Consider the following 20,998-nt stretch of genomic DNA (forward strand, 5'->3'; position numbering starts at 1 on the left):
AAGTCTCCCAAATTAAAACTAATCCCACTTGTCTGCATTTGGCCCATATCCCTCTAAACCTTTCCTAATTATGTACCTATCCAAATGTCTTTTAACTGTTGTAAGTATACTTGCATCCACCACTTCTTCTGGCAGTTCATTTCACATACAAACCACCCTCTAGGTGAAAATATTGCCCCTCAAATCCCTTTTAAGTCTTTCTCCTCTCACCTTAAAAGTTGTCCCTTAGTTTTGAACACATCCACCCTAGAGAAAAGATCTTTGCTATTCACCTTATCTATGTTCCCCCATGATTTCATAAATCTGTATAAGGTCAAACCTCAACTTCCTACACTCCAGTTAAAAAAAAGTACCAGCCTATACAATATATCCTTATAACCTAAACCATTCAGTCTCAGTAACATCCTGGTTAATCTGTTCTCAACCCTCTCCAATTTAATAATATCCTTCCCATAGCAGGGTAACCAGACCTGTACATAGTACCCCAGAAGTGGCATCACCAAAATCCTGTGCAAGCTCAACATGATGTCCCAACTCCTATACTCAATGTCTGAGCAATGAAGGCAGCATGGTGAATGCCTTTCTAACCACCCTGCCTACCTGTGAAATACCTTTCAAAGAACAATGAACCTGAGCCCCTAGATCTATCTGTTCAACAGCACTACCCAGGGCCATACCGTTAACATATAAGATCTGCCCTTGTTTGTTGTACTGACATTGAATACTTCATAATTATCCAAACTAAACTCCAACTGCCCATTGGCCTAATTTGTACATGGGATGTGGGTTCTACTGGCTGGGCCAGCATTTGTTACCCACTTCTAGGTACCCTTGAGAATGTGGTGAGCTGCTTTCTTGAACTGCTATAGTCCATTTGCTGTAGGCGCAAGCACAATGCTATTGAGGGAGGTTGTTCCATGATGGTGATCCAATGATATTGAAGGCACAGAGATATATAGCCAGGTGTAAATAGTCAGTGCTTAATTTCTTTGTCTTTCTGGATGATAGTGTTTGCAAGTTTGGAAGGAGCTGTCTAAGGAGCCATGGAGAATTTCTGCTCTGCATCTTGTGAACAGTACACACTGCTGCAGCTGTGCATTAGCAGTGGAGGGAGTGACTATGGATGTGATCCCAATCAAGCAGATTGCTTGTCCTGGATGGTGTCCAGCTTCTTGAATATTGTTGGAGCTGCACTTATCCAGGTAAGCATCTGCAATGCTGGGATTCAACCCAGGTTCCCTGAAGGTTGCTTGAGTGTCTGGATTATTATTCCAGCAACAACAACACTAGCTTATTACCTCCCAGTATCATGGTGATACAAATGCAGATGGCACAGTAAACTGCCAGAATGGATGTATTATAACTGCTCTGACTTTAGAGGTGTAGTTGCAGCAAGTGACAGATTTCACAGATGATTTTCTTTAGTGAAATACTGGTGTCACATGCGTTGCTCCTCGCTGAGCTTCAGGTGGAAGATTTGGTCCTTGAACTCATTCCAAATTAGGCCCTCTGCTTAGAGCCCTTCTCACTCTTTTCCTTTGTCTCCCATTAGTTTGTGCTGACCTCATAGACTCTACTCATCACCAAGTCATATAAGATTCCAAGGTAAATGCCTACTCACACACCCATTTCTGGAAGAAACCAGTTTGTGCAGAAATTTTGAAGTTAGATTTTAAAATAACCTTGAGCACCTATCACACTGCTCCCTATAATCTTTTGAATTTTGATCAACTAAAGAAAGCACCAAAAAAGTTGTGGAATTGTAACAAACCCCCACCAGAAGAAATTAAGCAGCACTTGCTATAATTGGTGTGTAAATTGCCAAACAATTTGTGACAAGGAAGAGATGCGACAACATAATGGTAATGTTACTGTACTAGTGATTGAGAGCACAGGCAAATGATGTTGGAACATAGGTTCAAATCTGATCACAGCAGATGTTGGAACTTAAATTCAGTTAATAAATCTGGAACAGAAAGCAAATGCTACTATTGTTTGTTGTTAAAATCCAACTGGTTCACTAATATCCTTAAGGAAAAAAGATCTGTCATCCTTATCTAATCTGGCCTACATGTTACTCCAGAATCACAGCAATGAAGTTGACTCTTAACTACTCTCTGAGTGGCCTTTAGCTAGGCACTGAGGACAATTAATAATGGACAATTACAAAGTGTATCCAAGTGTTTCTTCGGATTTGGTTAAATGTAGTTAAGAGAAGACTCAACAACATAAATTTACTTAAATATGAATATTTATTAAGTAAATAAAAAGAATGAAAAAAAGTTTAAGAAAAACAATAAGCCTCACCCATTGGGGTCTCCTCAATCAATGACTGGTCTGGAGGCTTAGGATCGTTCCTGGCTCCATTCATGATCCTGGTCGAAGGGGCAGTCCAGTGGCTCGAAACAAAACTCTCTCTTTTATGCAGTGTAACAAACAGCAAGTATAGAAAAACAAGTACAGAAAACCAAATCGATTATGCTGTCTTTGGCATGTACAGCAATGTGGATTGCCCATCACAGGACTTATTCAAGACATGTAACAGTAACAAAAATATAACAGCAACAAAAACTCAGCAATGCCCATGTCCCATGAGTTCAAGCCGCTGTATGATTTGCATTGTTTCATCATTAGCCTTGCAAACATGACAATGAGCTATCAACTTTGCAAGAGCTGCATGAAGTTGCTGCATTTTTGCATTAATCTTGAATGAACCTTGTCATGGAAAGTTTGGTTAGGTAACTAACAGTGTAGATACCTTTTCATCAGAATATCATCAAAATAGTAGGCTACGGGCTAAGTGCAGGTAAATGGGATTAGTGTAGTTTGGTGTTTGTTGATTGGCATAGACATGGTGGGCCGAAAGGCCTCTGCTATATGACTCTATGACTCTAACTGTTTATATATTGACTGGAACGTTAAACTCAAAAGTGGCACCATTGGTGTAAGCTGTCACAATCAGCTGTTCTGTATTCCTGGCAATGTGCACTAATATCTGCATTAATATGGCATCCAGTGTGATCTACCCCAAAAATATTGTAGAGACTATTTTGGAGCTCTAAGGGCATGTATATTACCCAACAAAAGGAGCAGTGATGTGCTCAGTATCTTAGCCACCAGTATTTACAGAATTATTTGGTCATTTTTCAACATATGAAATTATATTTTCAAGGTAGGTATTTTATATATTGCAGGAATAGCACAGAGTTGCAGGAAGATTTGTTAAGTGTTGCTCTATTCATGGAGATTTACATAATTGATATAAGTTACTCATGACTCAACTTATTTTCCTTGCTGTAAAGACTGATTGGAGACACTTTTCCTGGCCCTTACGATGTGAAAAAGCATTTAAAGATATAGATATCAATACAGAACATAAGGACACCTCAACAAAATTCTCAAAACTCAAGCAAAAGTTAATACAGTATTAGAATTTTTCTCTGTAGTAGATTACATATAGTGTCATACAACATGGAAAAAGACCCTTTGGTCCAACTACTCCATGCTGAACATAATCCCAAACTAAACTAGTCCCACCTGCCTGCTTCTAGTCCATATCTCTCCAATTCTTCCCTATTCATGGATTGATTCAAATGTCTTCTAAATGTTGTGATTGTACCCATATCCACCACTTCCTCAGGAAGTTCATTCCACATGCGAGCCACCCTTTGTGTAAAGAATTTGCCTCTCATGTCTTTTTTAAATCTCTCTCCTCTCATCTTACAAATGTGCCCCCAGTCTTGAAATTTCCCATCCGAGGGAAAAGACAACTACCATTAAGTCTGTCGATACCTCTCATTATTTCATAAACTTCTATCAGGTCACATCTCAACCTTCTATGCTCCAGTGGAAAAAGGTCCCAGTCTATCCAGTCTTTCTTTATAACTCAAACCTTCCATACCCAGCAACATCCTGGTAAATCTCTTCTGAACCCTCTCCTTCCTACAATTGTATATATGTAGAATAAATTGCCAGAAATATTCTAGGTCATTTTAAAGGGTAATGAATTTAAACTCATTTGAAAATTATTGAAGGCTACAGAGTTGCTAATGAATTTGATGCATTTTAATGGAAGTTAAAATGACAGTACAGGGTGTTCTCCTGTAACGTGCATTTCATCAATGCGATTTGAATGTAACACGATTGGTGAATTGGGGAATGATTTTTTTTAAAAAACACAAACTCCTGTTGGTTATTATGCGATTCCATCCCTGGACATCTTATGTCCATTCTAGGTGTTTACTTCTGGTCAAGCAAATGAGGTTGGATGACAGGGCAAATTTTTTTCTCACCTTATTGTTGATGTTTTCGAGGGTATTTTCAGAAATATTAAGAATGCTATTGACAGTATTGTGGAGGCCTGGGGTGACGTCAGTAAGGACTGCTTGTATGCAGTTTGGCAGAAGCTTCTCCCAGATTTTCTTCATGATTTTAAAGGTGTTAAACTATGAGAGCAGCTTCCAGCAATTAAGGAACATTGTGTCATTCTTGCAAAGCAAGTTGGATTTGAAGAAGTGGAGACTGATCTACAACAACTTGTTGCTATGAGGGAAATTGAAGCTCAAGATGAATACGACTAATTGCAGGATGCAGCACTATTTCTCTTTTGTCATCCATCTTGTGGGAAGTTGAAAAGCAGTTGTAGCTTTTAGAAAACAATGACTACAATGCAGAAGATAGCAATTCATGGCATAAAGTCTTATCTGGCACCCTGTGAACAGTTTCTTCATGAAAGAATGGCAAAGCAGCAAAAGTTGCCTTTTCTAAGCCAACTCCCAAGAAACAGAATTAGAACAACAAACCACAGCCATACACTCCTGACCTAAATATGTTCTTTCATCTTAACCCTGCACCCAGAACTGCATCTAAAAGTAATGATGATGCTGATTATGACTCTCAGCCCCACCTTAATACTGTACTGCAACTCAATAAATTCAGAAACCCCTTAAAGTGTTAAATTTATTGTATTATTTTATTAAAATATACGATTTTAACACTTACGTAGACTGTACTATCATTTATGATAGGGTAACTACTATTTTTGTCTCAATATTTGCTGATATTTTTGATGGTTTTCCCCACCCCTGTTTTTACCATAGTCCCCCGTTATTTATCTTGTGCAATTTTCTAAAACAGAAGGTTACACAAGAATACAACTACCACATTATAGCAGAACAGACTGTATAGGTATCTTGGCTAGGTCAAAGTTAATGTTTGTGATTGCCTTATGCTTATTGTAAATTGGAAGGGCTCATTGATCCAATTGGCTTTCCTCATTCCAAAATTCACAGTCTTCTTATGTCAGACTTCAGGCCTGTCCTACACTCACTATTTTGAATTACTACTAGTTTTTGTTTGGTGCAGGTGGGCACATAAATGTTGATTGTTTATATCTGACTTCTTGCTTTGGCGTTGTGTAGAATTAGGCCAAGGCAGGAGAAAGGGATTAATAGTGAAACTGAAATTTGCTCAGAAATATCTTAGCATCCTTCCCGTTAGAGTTTGCTTCTGATTAGACACAACCCTAAATCTAAACAGCAAATGTCATTGTAATATATAGATGAATCCATGTCTTGAGTCAGACCCTTGTCTGGTATTAAACAAAGTAGAGTAAGTAATAAGGCCAATTCAGAGACTGCACAATGAGAATAGCAAGTAAAATTATTTTGCTAACACTACTCTAGCTATAAATACAGATAATGAACTGGAGCAAGCAATGTTCAATACCTGTCGAATTTTATTCACCTTTACCCAATATTATTTTTAAGACTTAAGTTGACTTAGTTTGAAAATCCTATGTGAAGTCAGTCGAGGTCTTTAAAAGAGGAATGGCTCCAAATATCAACTGTTAGTAAAATATTAGCTAATCCTAAATGCATAATACAATCTATCTATGCCCCATGCTGAAAAATGACAATTTCCTCGAAAGTATGATTAAAATCCATTTTGTCTGTCCAAGCGATTAAACTTAAGGCTCAAAGCTTTAGCACTGTGAGAAATGAAGAAATCTTCTCTGTTTGTGTTACAACCACGTCGATTCTTAAAGACATCGAATCGCGCGATTTTTTGTTTAGAGTCCAGTAACCACATCAAAGGATCCTCATGTTTGTTGATGTGCAGTTGATTACTGCAATCTCAGTCGGGATTTGGCTTTGTGTTAAGCACCATGGTCAGCGCTAGTTTCTGAATTCGTGTAAACGAGAGCGAGATGCTTCGCTAATGAACTCATTGCAATCCTGCAATCTCATCAGCTATCATAGTGAAAAACGGTTCATTGTATCTCCACCGGATCTTTCCGGAGCGATCTAAAACTAGTTCCTGTTTAAGTCAAATCAAAATACTGCGGATGCTGGAATTCTGAAATACAACCACAAAATGCTGGAGAAACTCAGCAGTCTAGTCTCAATTTCCTCCATTTCTCACCATGGTCCCCTGCATTTTCGGCTGTTTCAGACCTTTATCCCTCAAAAGACGCAACGGTCACTACTTCAAAGCAATTCCATATTTCATCAATTTTTTTTCGCTTAACCGTAGTCTCGGTGCCAATTTTAAATTAGCAACATTCCACCGCTAACTCTTCAAAGGAAAAGTATTTCCCCCAGCAGCTTCATCAAATTATTTCGTAATTTAAAAATATATAGTTTTTTTTAAAACTTCCTCTTGACTGCTCTGGTGAAGACAGACGCAGCACTTTAACTTTCGCTTCATGAAGGTTTTCTGTTCCTGATATTTGTGTGCATTCACAATCTTTAATGTCCTTGTTTTAAAGGCACACCCAAAAACGTTAATGAGGGGAAAATCCTAATGAATTCACAAATCATTCGCCCTTCCCAAACCTGGTGGATTCAAATTGGAGTTAAATGATAATATTGTTTACTTGTTATCATTAAAGCTTCAAAGAGATTAGCCCTCTTGATGTATTCGTCAATCTTCGTCAGCTTTTTCTTTAAATTTTCCTGTGAGGATTCAGCTAATAACCTGCAACTTTTCTCAGTATAAGATGCAAAATTGACATGATGAAATGTTTGAAGCCTTATGCTGTTAGCGTAGCTCAGGTAGAGGCACTGGATGTAGCTGAGTTGAAAGGTTCAGTTCCGGACGTTTCGTCACCATACTAGATAACATCTTCAGTGGGCCTCCAGGTGAAATGAACCTTCCAGCTCAGTGAGCAAACCTACACCGAGAGCCTTATGTTGTCCTAACAATTTATATATAATATATAGTGGGACATAGGCATAACTGGCTTGATCAGAATGTATTATTATATTGCACATAAAGTTAAATAACCTGCTAGACTACTTTAGAGGGCAGTTAAGAATCACTCAAGTTTGTTTGGGGCTGGAGTTGTAGATAAGCCAGACTGGATAAGGAAAAATCACTTTCTGTCCCTAAAGGACATTAATGGACCATTTCAGGTTTTATGATAATCCAACAGTTTCATAATCATGGGCTGTGGTGGTTATTAGCAGGGAAGGCATCCAGCAGATTCATACACAGGATGTCAGCAAAGCAAAAGGGCAATGGATCAAAATCATTCTCTGCTACCAAGCCCTTAAATTACATTACATCACATTGACTGCTTCCAATAAAAAGATGTTAAAAATATTTAATAAATTATTCTTTGTAAGTAGGTTACTCAAGTACAGACAAGTGTTGAATATCATGGCAAGTAGATAGGATACAATAATAGCAATAGGAAGAAATGTGAAGCATTTAACACTGCTGCCTCACAGCGCCAGGGACCCAGGTTCAATTCCCGCCTTGGGCAACTCTCTGTGTGGAGTTTGCACATTCTCCCTGCGTCCGTGTGGGTTTCCTCCGGGTGCTCTGGTTTCCTCCCACAATCCAAAGATGTGCAGGTCAAGTAAATTGGCCATGCTAAATTGCCCATAATGTTAGGGGTAAATATAGTTTAGGGGACTGGGTCTAGGTGGGTTACTCTTCAGAGGGTCGATGTGGCCTTGTTGGGCCAAAGAGCTTTTTTCCATACTGTAGGGAATCTAATCTAATCTAAATAGCTCAGATTAATCACAAGAAACAGTGAAAATATAATACAGTTTATTACAGATAAATGTGTTTCATCCACAATGTATTGTCAGTTCAAGATAAAGGGATGTTGGACAGTACAGTTAAAATTGTTATTATATGGGGAGTTTTGAGGAAGTAAATGACAGGAAGGGCCATCTTTATAAGGCAAGAGTCTCAAGCTCCCTTTACAAATACTGTCTTTGATGACATTACATAAAGATAAACTGCTTACTTTGAATCAGGAACACTTCTGCATAAATTAAATATAGTATTGAAGTAGTCCTACTATAAAGAGGCATGCCTGCTTTGATTTGGAACTCTACAATAAAGGTGCATGGACGACTTACTAGGAGTCATGCTAATGAAGATAAAGCAATTGAGCCTGGCTGTTTTGGAATCCAATGGAAACCTGTCAAATTTAGCTTTAAGCTAAATGGATAGAGATAACACAGTCAAATGAATTAAGACTCTTAGGTTGGTTAAAGCAGATCTAATACAGAAGAAAAGCAGTGTCACGACATTTATAACATTGTTTATATACAGATTTACTGTTTTGCAAAGAATGTATGGAGACATCAAAATATTTGATAACTGCATCCACTGCAAACTAGAATATAAAGCATTGAGGTTATCTTTGCACCATTTTCAATAGTCTGATTTGCTGAAAAGTTCTGGGGTCATCACATCAGACATATAAAAACTGCCCTAAAATAGTTCATTGTTCAGCTGAAAATGATTCCTGCCAACTCAAACAACTTGCAAGTCCTTCACAATTCAATTACAATGGAATGGGGATGGATTAGGAATGGTCAAGTTGTTGATGTCTGTTTGATTATGTGTGCTCTATGCCAAATCATCATGTAAGTAGCCATAAAGAAAAGATTGTGGCAGACTGAGCGCAGCTACATTGAAGTAACTAGTGCAATGTCAATAATTAACTCTGTCCCTTTCTGGATCAGCATTTTTATGGAGAATTAGTATGTGCAACTACTGAAAAAGTATTTCTAATTATTAATATCTTTCCAACACTGATTCGATTTATAAATTATTACAGTAGGATCTATGTAACCACTCTCATCAGGTGCAGAATGCCTTCTGATGTTAGTTGTATTTGATCTATAAGTGTGACCACAGTAATGAGCTTGCTTTGATTCATTACCTGAAATAGTGTAGCATCTTCCACTCAGGAAGATGGAGTCAGGATTATTCCCCTGAAATGTGGTGGATCACATCAATCAACATACATTCACAATTGGTGTCATGATGTGCTATTTATAACAATTTAATCAATCAATATTGATTATCAGTCCGCAACTACAACTTAACAAATGTACAAAAAGTTTTCAATGGGCCTTGAGTGAAGCTAATTTGACTTTGTTTACAGAAACTGACAAATTAAACATCATTGTTATCCCACAGCATAAAAGTCCAATGGAAAAAGAATCAAATGTTTTGGAGCACACTCTAAAAGATGCATAATCCATAATCCCACAAGACATTTACAAGTTGTCCAGACAAAAACTGTGTTATTGAAACTACAAAGAATCGGACCATCCAGATATTGCATACTTGATGCTACTCATCAAGCTTTTTGGGACATGTTAATCTCACGGATAGGTTTCAACTGCTTGGAACAAAAAAAAGGATCTGTTTGCATTGCCTGGATGCTCATGAATATTCACCAAGATAGGTTCAGTGTGCATCAGTCAAAGCTGTTGCCAGTTGCCTACAACGATTAGCAAGATTGGTCTGCAATAAAGTCTTCAAATAGAAAGTACATGAAGAATTCCGCATCAGAGTTTACCACCCTGCCCCTAAATCAGTTTACATCACATTGAAATTTGACCATATCCTATATAACATGAAATCTGGTACTGCAACTGGCTATGGAAACATTTTTTTAAAGAATAACGTGATCCACAAGCTTGTAATATGCTATCATTTTTCTTCATTTGTATCATTCCTCAAGGCCAAGTGCCGTCAGGAAGGCATATTAAACAAATACCATTGGCCTACTTAACACAGCCTGACAAGAATGTACAATTACTAACAAATTTCTTCTATTGAACGTTAGGTATTAAATTCTGGGCAGCGGTTCCTTCAATGTGTATTTCCTGTTACTGATACTATGTTGAATCCAGACATAAGCGAATCCAGATACAATATTCGTGGCTAAGTACTCATCCCAAAATGTCTAAATGAAACTGACGTTCAGACCAACATTATGACTCTTGTTGTCTCCCTTTGTTTAGTAACAACCTAAAATAATGTCTGGTATGTTGCTGGCATATCAAAAATATGAATAGCCCTGACATTTGGGTTTCTATTATTATTGGAAATGCTACCAACGCATGAAGTGTGGTCCCTTTAATGGCTGCCTGTCCCCTGCTATTGAGTTCAAACTTGTCCAGCAAGAAAGTGCTCTGGGAAACTGCTGAATAAAAATTGTTTTGCCTGTGCATTTAAGAATTTAAATTGTTGTGGCAATTTTTACTAGTTATATTCACTGGCAAACTTTTCAAGCCTAAGCAATTCTTGGTCACTGTAGAAATTCATTTCCATTAGACATTCTGTTTGTATAAGAGAAAAAAAAACCTGAAATTATGAAATGAAAACAGAAAATGCTGGAAATTGTAGAATCCCAAGAGTGTGGAAACAGACCATTCGACCCATCCAGTCCACATCAATCCTCCCACCCAGGTCCACTCCCCTACCCTTAAAACCTGCATTTCCCATGGCCAATCCACCCAACCTGCACATCCCTGGACACAATAGGCGATTTAATATGGCCAATCCACATAACCTGCACGTCCTTGGACTATGGTAAGAAACTGGAGCGTCCAGAAGAAACCCACACAGACGCTGGGAGAAGGTGCAAACTCCACACAGTTGCGCCGTTGGGTCAGCATAAACTGGAGAAAGTCTAATGGCTTTCTTGGATGTAATTTTTCAATTGTGATAATGGGCCTCACCTAAAATACCAACTTTTCCTACTCTTTCAGAAATTGGTTAGCTTGATTTTTTTAAAATGTGCTTATAAATTTATAGTCTGGAGTTTGCCAGGTCACCTCGTTATCTAGTCCTGAAAGGGCAACAGAATTAAATATGTCCAATGATTGGACAGCATCCTTTCAACAAACTTCACGTATTTTAGGATTACCAAAATTAATATTGTTTAACATTTATTACAGATTTGCTTTGAAACTAATTTTGAATATGCCTTAATTATTACAAAATGTTGTTCACTTTTAGATTGGGAATGGTCGGCTCTCACTGCTTTTGGTTCCAGGCAATTGATGAAAAGCGCCGATAATGGTGTGTAAAATGGTAAATACTCATCGATCTGATAGTTATCCCTAATGTTACTGCACGGATCGATTTCCGGCTCTGATTGATCAGCGCTGAGGAAAATCATTCGCCCGAGCCAACCCAGTTTGAGAAGAGGAGGAACTTCTACCGTATGGATCAAAAATAAACGCACTTTAATTTTTCCATTGTTATTTTTATTTGAACTTTAATAAAATATTTCAGATTTTAAAAAATCATACTATCTGTGAAATTGTGAATCATTGAAAAAAATCAGGAGTTAGTTAGGTGAACTGGTCATGGTAAATCCATGAGTGTTAATGTATTTCTGAGTTATATACACAGTACCAATCCCCATTACCTTTCAATACAAAGTTGTGATTTCCAATCCCCATTACATACCAATACAAAGTAATATATTCCGATAGGTGTACACTACTAGATTGAAATGTGTACTCATTTGTCTCATTTAATGAGCTCTTATTCTGTTTGATTGATTGGGAAATAAATATTACAATATCTAAGTGCTTGAGATATGGGATAATGCCGATGTCTCCAGGTAGGTGGAATTGTGTAATGTCAATCTCCCATGACCACCTCTCTACATGTCTTCAAGGGATTGGTATTTACAATAACTGATTAACATAGAAACCTTGCATATTGCAGATGGAGCGAATTGGCCGAAGGATGTGAGGTTTTTCATCACTCTAAAAGGGTCCTGTACTTGCAAAAATAGGCGATACCTTTGGGTCAACCTTTTGTCAGTCGGAAAGCAATACTGTCATACGCGTGGCTTCTCGCTCGCTTTTTCCCATTCTCTGAAAACCTCTTACCTCCCAGTCTTTCTTTCATTTTGATCCCTGAGCAATATCACTGAGTGGAATGTCGTTTTGTGATGTAACGCAAGGCTGTTTGGCTACTCCCATTGTCGGTGCATTTGTAAGATTATGACAGTCTTCTATACAAAACGTCGCAAAGATCCTATAAAGCAATGGCATAGTTCTGCCTCATGATGCAATGAGAAGCCACCCCTTGAGAAACCTCACCGAACATGATGGAGCAAGATGTTCAGTTGATACTGAAACAGATCGATCTCGAGAGGAGTTGTAAAGGATTATGATGAAACAACGTGGCGACACCGTACATCATTGCAATGGTCATGGGAAATACTTCCGGACACACTGAGTTGCGCGTTCCTTTATAGTTTATTCGATGCACTAACAATATTTAGGAACAGTAAGTGCTGCAACATTCAATACTTCTGGGCGGCGTTGGTTGAACAAGAGGCAGAATGTGCAATAAAACAACATTTTAGGAAAAAAAAACTTTTGTGACATAACGCCAAACTCAAAAGTAATGACGTTGTGTCACTGATCGTGCAAACGACAATAATGCTATGTGTGCGATAACTTGAAAGTATTATGTTATGATTCCTGAACAAGGGCTTATGCTCGAAACGTCGATTCTCCTGCTCCTCGGATGCTGCCTGGCCTGCTGTGTTTTTCCAGCATCACATTTTTCAACTCTGGTCTCCAGCATCTGCAGTCCTCACTTTCTCCTAGTATTATATTGGTAGTCATGTGTAACTCTTTTGACTAAGTTCACAACTTTGTCCAAAAGCCATTAGATTTTTTTTCAAGTCCAAAAATGGAAGTTAACCATTTTGTTAGGGACGTGTAGGGAAACTATAATCTTTAATATTCTCGTTCTTTTGGACATTGAAAACCTCTCAGCATTTTCATCATCTTTTTTCCTTCAAATCTCTAACATTCACTATTTTGTTTTCAGGTTAATAAACATTTAAAGAAGCCAGTGTATGTTTATCTCAAGTGAGAGTGTGTCTTTAACACTAGCCTTTTTTTTGTAAAATAAAGAGAATTCCATAGTTATGCCCATTATAAAAGCGGTTCTGACATAATCAAAGTGTGAAATGTTTGATTTCCTTGAAGTGGTCTTACTACAGACCAAATGGATAGATGTTCGTTTTAAAAGTAATGGGAAATCTTTGTTTTTATTACAGATTGCTGTTAAACTCACACAAAGTATGAAACACCACAACATCCCATTGGATCCATTCTGTAAATTCTTCCAAAATGTCGGTTTGCATTGTTGTGGACTTCTGTAAGAATATAAATAACCACAGGTTAAGGACATAGAATTGACCTTCCTCCGGGGGCATTAGCATCTCCTCATTATTGCGGTATCTACAGAAGACACTACCTGCCATCTTTTTTTCTCTGCAGGCTGTGTGTCATCTCAGACACAGAGACAAGCATCTGGGTTATTGAGCGAGCAGTGTATCAACAGATAATTGTTCTGATCTTGACAGTGTTTTGATTGGCTTACTATTACATCATAGCTACAATCACTGATGTCTGGAACATATTAGAATTTGGCCAGAATATATCTGTATGAGCCCATCGCCTATATACTGGAGATGTGGCCGTGTGTTTTAGCTAATTAAAGGGACAATGATGGTGAAGGAATTTACTGTACTAGTTTGAAAAAGGAAAAGGATCGTTTGCAGTTATAGGTTGATAGGATGCAGACATTTCAGGCAGCACAATTGTGGAAATAAACAATGTCTATAGCCTTGTCCAGAATACTTTGCTGGGATCTTTTAAAATGCATCCTACATTAATAGATTAAAATGACAAATATGTATCCTCAAAGCTCCCATTAGGTACATTGAATTTATGGTATAGTTGGTCCATTTGAAAAGACACTTTCAAAGATGCTGGCATATACAATGTATTCAGCGAATCTGCATATTTTGACACTAACACGTATTTTCCTCTGTTTGTTTAATGGTAGGTATCGCCTCTTCGTAAATCCGAACGACCCTATCGCTTCATGACATGATGTATATTAAAGACCTTCTCAGATTTCTCTAGTCGTCACCAGCAAGTAATTTGGAGGGTGCGCTATTTTGGGAGCATTTTGGTGCTGCAGATGCAGACGCTAACGCAGCGAGAATGTTAAAAGATTTGAGCTGCTGGTGACTCAGCTATCTCTCCTTGGTCGTTGTGTTTTAATCACGCCGGATTACTTTCCTCTTTGGAACCGATTTCACGTAGTTTCAGCAGCTGGATCTAACGGCGTTCGATTGCCGGTGTGACTGTCAGTCTAGCACGGTAAGTCATGGTCCATTCATCACCCGAGCATTTGTTTAAAATGAAAAACCAGAAATGTGTCTAGATATGTCTGTGTATGCAGCTCGGTCGCCGTGGTTTAGTTAGGATTTACATTTTTATTTTTTTAAATCAAACCTGGATTTGGATAATGATACTGGCAGAGTGTATTTGTCGCGATCTCAGTATCTCCAAATAATACATGTGCTGTGGGGTCTAAGGCGACCCGGTATCCATTAACTTCCAGTCCCTGTATCTGGCGGTCTCGTTGTCACTATCTACGGCGCTTTCTACCTTCGTTTGGGATAATGGCTGAAAGTAGAAGCCGCTTCATGCCTTCCTAATGTTCTGCCTCTTGCTGAAAATCGGGGCAGGCCTTTAATCATCATGCTTCTGAGGCTGAAGCAGAGCTTCCCATTGCGATGTTCACGGTCTTTAGTTCCAATTCAGCAAGCGGCGAGACTTCTTTTGACTTTTAAAGGGGCATTGACAACAGTAAGGTCTGGCCAGTTAAAAGAAATTCCTGTTGTGATGAGACGTACTGGGGATGTGATATCTCGTGCTTTTCACTTTACAATGTTCTCTGCGTCTGTATACTGAACTTCCAGTGGAGTCACTGTACAGAAACCAAGTGGGGGGAAATTCTAAGCATTCTTTTACTTCACCTCGCCCAGCTATAAAACTCTGACCAATGTTCTGGCATTGGTTTGTTAACGAGAGGGTTAAAGCAATGGCTATTACCTCGCAGGCACAAAAAAAGCCAACAGCTGTCTTTTTAATGCTGTGTCAAAAGATAATCAAATTGAAGTAACAAAACCTTGATATGCTGATTGGTGGAATTGTTTTTTCAAAGCAAATTATTGCAATTACATTGTATATGTTAACCCATTGTTTTCAATCACAGGCCTCACTGAAATTCTCTTACATATACAGTAATTAAGTCAGGTTTGATCCATTACCAGTAATTCCCCCAAATCATAAGGGATCAATTCCACTTCTGCATAATACTTTTAGTGGGTTTCTCAACTGTAGAAGACCTCATCACTAAGTTTTATATTGTATTCACCAAAATCTGCCTACATGCACTTTCCAGCAGGGGTTGGTGATGAGGAAACACAAATAAGAATTGTAACTATTTCCCCTGTGCCACCACCCTTCCCACCAAAAACAGAAGTGTTGGTAATAGCTCTTACACTGTCTACCCCAGTTAAGATCAGCTAATTCCACATGGAGCAGACAGCATACCATCCTTATGTATATCTCACCTTTGAATGGAGCAGTTCCATTTGTTATTTCAGATTCAATCTTTATTTTTGAAAAGTATTCTTATTTTATGAAAATAGCTATAAATGTGCACTTGACTCTGACATGAGCTTCTGAACACATAGTCATATTACCACCCAGACTGCCCACATCAACCAGCATAACATCATTTGTCTGCTCCTTCCTTAATTCATTTGTGGTTGAATTGCTTCATCTATGCTTTTGACATCCTTCACTTCAACTGTTTCAGTCCTGCCCTGGAGAGCCTTCCATTCTCCATAAACTGGTTCTCTGCCAAAATTCTAATTATCTGCAATATCCTAATTCACACTTAGTCCTGTTCACCCATCTCACTGATGACATTTGCCCCCAGTCTGACAATGTCTCAGATTTTAATCTTTAATCTATTGTTTTCAAATTCCATTTATGTCTTCAACCCTTCCTGTCTTTGGAACCTTTTCCAATCGTACAACCAACTAACATCTCTATGTTTCTCTAATTCTGGCTTATTAAGTATCTCTAATTTAATTTGTTCATCTTCAACTTGTGCCTTCAATTGCCTAAGCCCTAAGTTTTGGAATTGAATCCTTGAACCTCTCCACCTCATGACCTTTCTCTCTTCCTTTAAGATGTTTAAATGTAACAGTTCCATCATTTTTTTTATCATTTAATATCCTTATTTGGATCAAATATTGTTTGAAAACACTCCAGTGAAGCACCTTGTAATATTCTGTTAGCTTGAAGGTACCACATAAACACAAATTGTAGATGTTATCTTAAAATGCAAACCTCACTTTTCCCTTGCTTCTTCAATGCATTTTACTTTACAAAATCAATGATCAGAGATGGAAAGGTTTAATTTTCTTTTCCTACTACTAGGCTTTATTGATATGAAAATAGCTGCATTCTGAAACTGTTAAAATCAATAATGTGAAGAGTTATTGTGAATTATAATGTGAATTATGACTATGACGATATGGATTTAAAAAGTGTGGCTTTTGCTGGAACTAATAAAAATCTGATTATATAGTAAATAAAGTTTCATGCAACAACCTTTACATTGAAATCTTAATGCTTATTCTAAATTTAATGTGTTTAGCCCTTCTTTCATTCAGTAATACCAATTAGTGACATATTGACTCAGTTGATAGGCTCCACAAGACTTAGGAGCAAAAATTAGGTCCTTCAGCCTGTTGAGTTTGCCCTGCCAATCACGGCTGATAATTTTCTCAACCCCATTCTCCTGCATTCTCCCCATAACCTTTGATGCCCTTAACAATCAAGAATCTATCTATTGCTGTCTTAATTGTACTCAATAACCTGGCCTCCACAGCCTTCTGTGGAAATGAGTTCCACAGATTCACCACTCTCTGGCTATCTCATCTCCATTCTAAAGGTTCTTCCCTTTTACTCTAAGGCTGTACCCTCAAGTCCTATTCTTTCCTGCTAACGGAAACATCTTCCCAATATCCACACTATCCAGGCTTTTCAGTATCCTGTATGTTTCAATCAGATCCCGCCCCCCCCCCCATCCTTCAAAACTCCATCGAATATCGTCCCAGAGTCCTCAAACATTCCTCATATGTTAAGCCTTTTATTCCCAGAATCATTCTTGTGAACCTCTTCTGGACCCGCCCCAGGCCAATGCATATTTCCTGAGATATGGGACCCAAAATTACTCACAATATTCTAAATGTGGTCTGACCAGAATCTTATAAAGCCTTAGAAGTACATCCCTGCTTTTATATTCTAGTCCTCTTGAAATAAATGCCAACATTGTATTTGCCTTCCTAACTACCAACTCAACCTGCAAGTTAGCCTTAAGAGAATCCTGGACTAGGACTCTTCAGTCCCTTTGTATTTAAGATTTCAGAACTTTCTTCCCATTTAAAAAAACAGTCTATGCCTCTATTCTTCCCCCAAAGTGCATGACCTCACACTTTCCCGCACTGTTTTCCATCTGCCATTTCTTTATCCACTCTCCTAACCAGTCTAAATCCTTCTGTAGCCTCTTCAAGTCCTCAATACTACCTGTCCCTCCACCTATCTTTGTATCATCTGCAAACATAGCCAGAAAGCCCTCAGTTCCTTCATCTAGATCCTTAATGTATAAAGTGAAAAGTTGTGGTCCCCCATCAACCCTTGCAGATCTCCGCTGGCCATTGGCTGCCATTATGAGAAGGACCCTTTTATCCCCAAACTCTGCCTTCTGCCAGACAGCCAATATTCTATCCATGCTAGTATCTTGCCTTGGACACCATGGGCTCTTATCTTACTCAGCAGCCTCCTGTGCGGCACCTTGTCAAAGGCCTTCCTGAAGTCCAAGTAGATAACATTCATTGGCTCTTCTCTGATTAACCCAGAGGTGGGGAACCTTTTCATGTTGGAAGGCCGCATTATGTTAATTGTAATCTAATAAGACTGCATCCAAGAAACTTCAATTATATATTCTTCAAAATTCACATTTTTAAAATTGCGGCGGTCAGTCTGTGAGAATTATTCAGTTGAATTTTCTTTTACTCTCTGGTATTTTAAATACATTCATTTTAAGATTAAAATAAAAATAATAAAGGACAATAAAAAACATATTAAAAAAATAAAAGATTTGTTCTGCAAATTTTGGATTCATTCAAATGGCCACACACAATGGCCTAGAAGGCCACAGGTTTCCCACCCCTGGTCTAACCTCATGTTACCTTCTCAAAGAATTCTAACAGATTTGTCAGGCATGATCTCTCCTTAATGAAATCATGCTGACTTTGCCCTATTTTACCATGCACTTCCAAGTATTCAGAAATCTCACCCAACACTTTGGGCTCCAAAATCTTATCAACAATTGGCTAATTGGCCAGTAATTTGGCCAGTCTTTTACCCCACTCCCTTCTTAATTAGCTATTTTCCAGTGCTCTGGGACCTTCCCTGACTCCAGTGATTCCTGAAAGATCACCACTAATGTCTTCACTATCTCTTCAGCTATCTCATTCAGAACTCTGGGGTGTAGTCCATCTGGTCCAGATGATTTATCTACCATCAGGCCATTTTCTAGCACCTTCTGCTGGGGAATGACCACCATACTCACCTCTGCTTCTCGCCTCTCTTGAATGTTTGGGATGTTACTCATGTCTTTCACTGTGAATACTGACACAAAAGTACTTGTTCATTTCCTCTGCCATTTTTTTGCTTCCCATTCCTACTTGTCCAGCAGTTCAATATCCATTTTCACCTCTGTTTTACTCTTAGTATATCTAAAGAAACTCTTGCAATCTTCTTTTATGTTACTGGCTAGCTTAATCTCATATTTAATCTTCTCCCTCCTTTTTATTTTAGTTTCCCTCTGTTGGTCTTTGACACAACTTACAATGTAGGTTCAAACCCCATTCTTCAACTTTAGCACATAATCTAGGCTGACATTCTACTGCCACCAAAAACTGCTGAATTGTTGGAGTCATTATAATTTGAACAAGGAAGCTAAGCCCCAACCCAGTCTGCTGCATCTAGAATTTCCACTGGGTCTATTTGAAGACAAAGGATATATCGTGACCAACATTATTTTTCCCAACACAACCAAAAAACAATTGATGTTTATGGGACTCTGCTAACAACATCAACAACTTGTGTCCATATAATGCCCTGAATGTCATTGAGTCTCAAATAACTTCACAGGAACTTCATAAAACAACATTTGACATTAAACCATGCAACACTAGGTGACCAAAGTTTTGATCTGAGGTAGATTATAGGAGCATCTTAAAGGAAGAATGAGAAGGAAAGGAGTGCAGAAGTTTAGAGAGGAAATTCCAGTGGTGAAGGCTTCAGCAGCTAAAATCAATAACAACAGTAGTTGGTAGCAAGTTTTGAGAAGATTTGTAGCTCAGGTTGAGATTTTGGATGCAGGTTTGCTCACTGAGCTGGAAGGTTCATTTCCAGACGTTTCGTTACCCTACTAGGTAACATTTTCAGTGGGCCTTAGGCGAAGCAAGACTGAAAATTCCTGCTTTCTATTTATATGTTTGGGTTTCTTTAGGTTGGTGATGCCATTTCCTGTGGTGCTGTTATTTCCTGCGGTGTAGTCACTTCCTGTTCCTTTTCTCAGGAGGTGGTAGATGGGGTCTAACTCGATGTTCATGTTTGTCTACTACATTGGACAAACAGGCAGAAAACTAGCCACCAGGATACATGAACACCAACTAGCCACAAAAAGACATGATTCTGGATTAGTGGTGCTGGAAGAGCACAGCAGTTCAGGCAGCATCCAAGGAGCAGCGAAATCGATGTTTCGGGCAAAAGCCTTTCATCAGATTCCTGAATTGCTGTGCTCTTCCAGCACCACTAATCCAGAATCTGGTTTCCAGCATTGTTTTTACCTACAAAAAGACATGACCCTGTCTCACTAGTATCCTCACATACGGATGAGGAAGGACACCACTTCGACTGGGACGACACATCCATCCTAGGACAAGCCAAACAAAGACAGACACAAGAATTTCTAGAAGCATGGCATTCCAACCGGAACTCTATCAACAAACATATCGAGTTAAACCCCAACTACCATCCCCTGAGAAAAGGAACAGTAAGTGACTACACCACAGGTAATAACATCACCACAGGAAATGATATCACCAACCCAAAGAAACCCAAACATATAAATAGAAAGCAGGATTTTTTTAGCATTGCTTCGCCTGAGGCCCACTGAAGATGTTCCCTAGAACAGTAACAAAACGTCTGGAAATGAACCATCCAGCTCAGCGAGCAAACCTGCATCCAAAACAGTAGTTGGTCTTAGTAAAGGAATCTATTAATTGTAATGCACTTTAGGATATGCCAAGATAAATGTCAACACAGTATTTCCTTCATTTTTAAAAATATATTTAAAGCTAATCTGGATACTGACACCATTCTAATGTAAAGTAAGAGTACACCAATATATTTTTCACAGAAATAATTTCTTGGTGCAAGACAGGAAAGATCTGACCCTCCATCACTTCCTGTGGCATAGAAAGCTGTCAATGTTTAGTTTGCAGAACAAAACTAAAATGTGAACATGATGATTTAAAGAAGTCCACAAGACTTAACTGTAAGGATGTTTTATTTTTTCTTGCATAGTTTGCATTTATTTGTATTTTTTTTAATATGGTGACAATACCCTGTCATGATTTTCAAAAGAAAGAGAAGTAGGGAGTAACAAAACATAGATAAATACACATTCACCATGTGAAAAAGAACAGTTGCTCTCTTAAACCCAGTTCTTCATGACATGAATCAGCCACTTA

General features: G+C 38.4%; 1 protein-coding gene across 2 annotated transcripts in view; it reads left to right on the plus strand.

Annotated features, from left to right (window-relative positions):
- Positions 1–14,320: 14,320 nt before the first annotated feature.
- LOC140495992 (nuclear protein AMMECR1-like) overlaps positions 14,321–20,998 on the plus strand; it is a 188,211-nt gene continuing 181,533 nt past the window's right edge. The window contains exon 1 of one of the 2 annotated variants that reach the window (XM_072595387.1): positions 14,321–14,468. The gene's annotated coding sequence lies outside the window, so the exon portion shown is untranslated. The remainder of the gene's footprint in view (positions 14,469–20,998) is intronic. The other variant, XM_072595386.1, reaches the window with a different exon arrangement.

This window comes from Chiloscyllium punctatum, chromosome 25 (assembly GCF_047496795.1).
Source record: "Chiloscyllium punctatum isolate Juve2018m chromosome 25, sChiPun1.3, whole genome shotgun sequence".
Classification (NCBI taxonomy): Eukaryota; Metazoa; Chordata; class Chondrichthyes; order Orectolobiformes; family Hemiscylliidae; genus Chiloscyllium; species Chiloscyllium punctatum.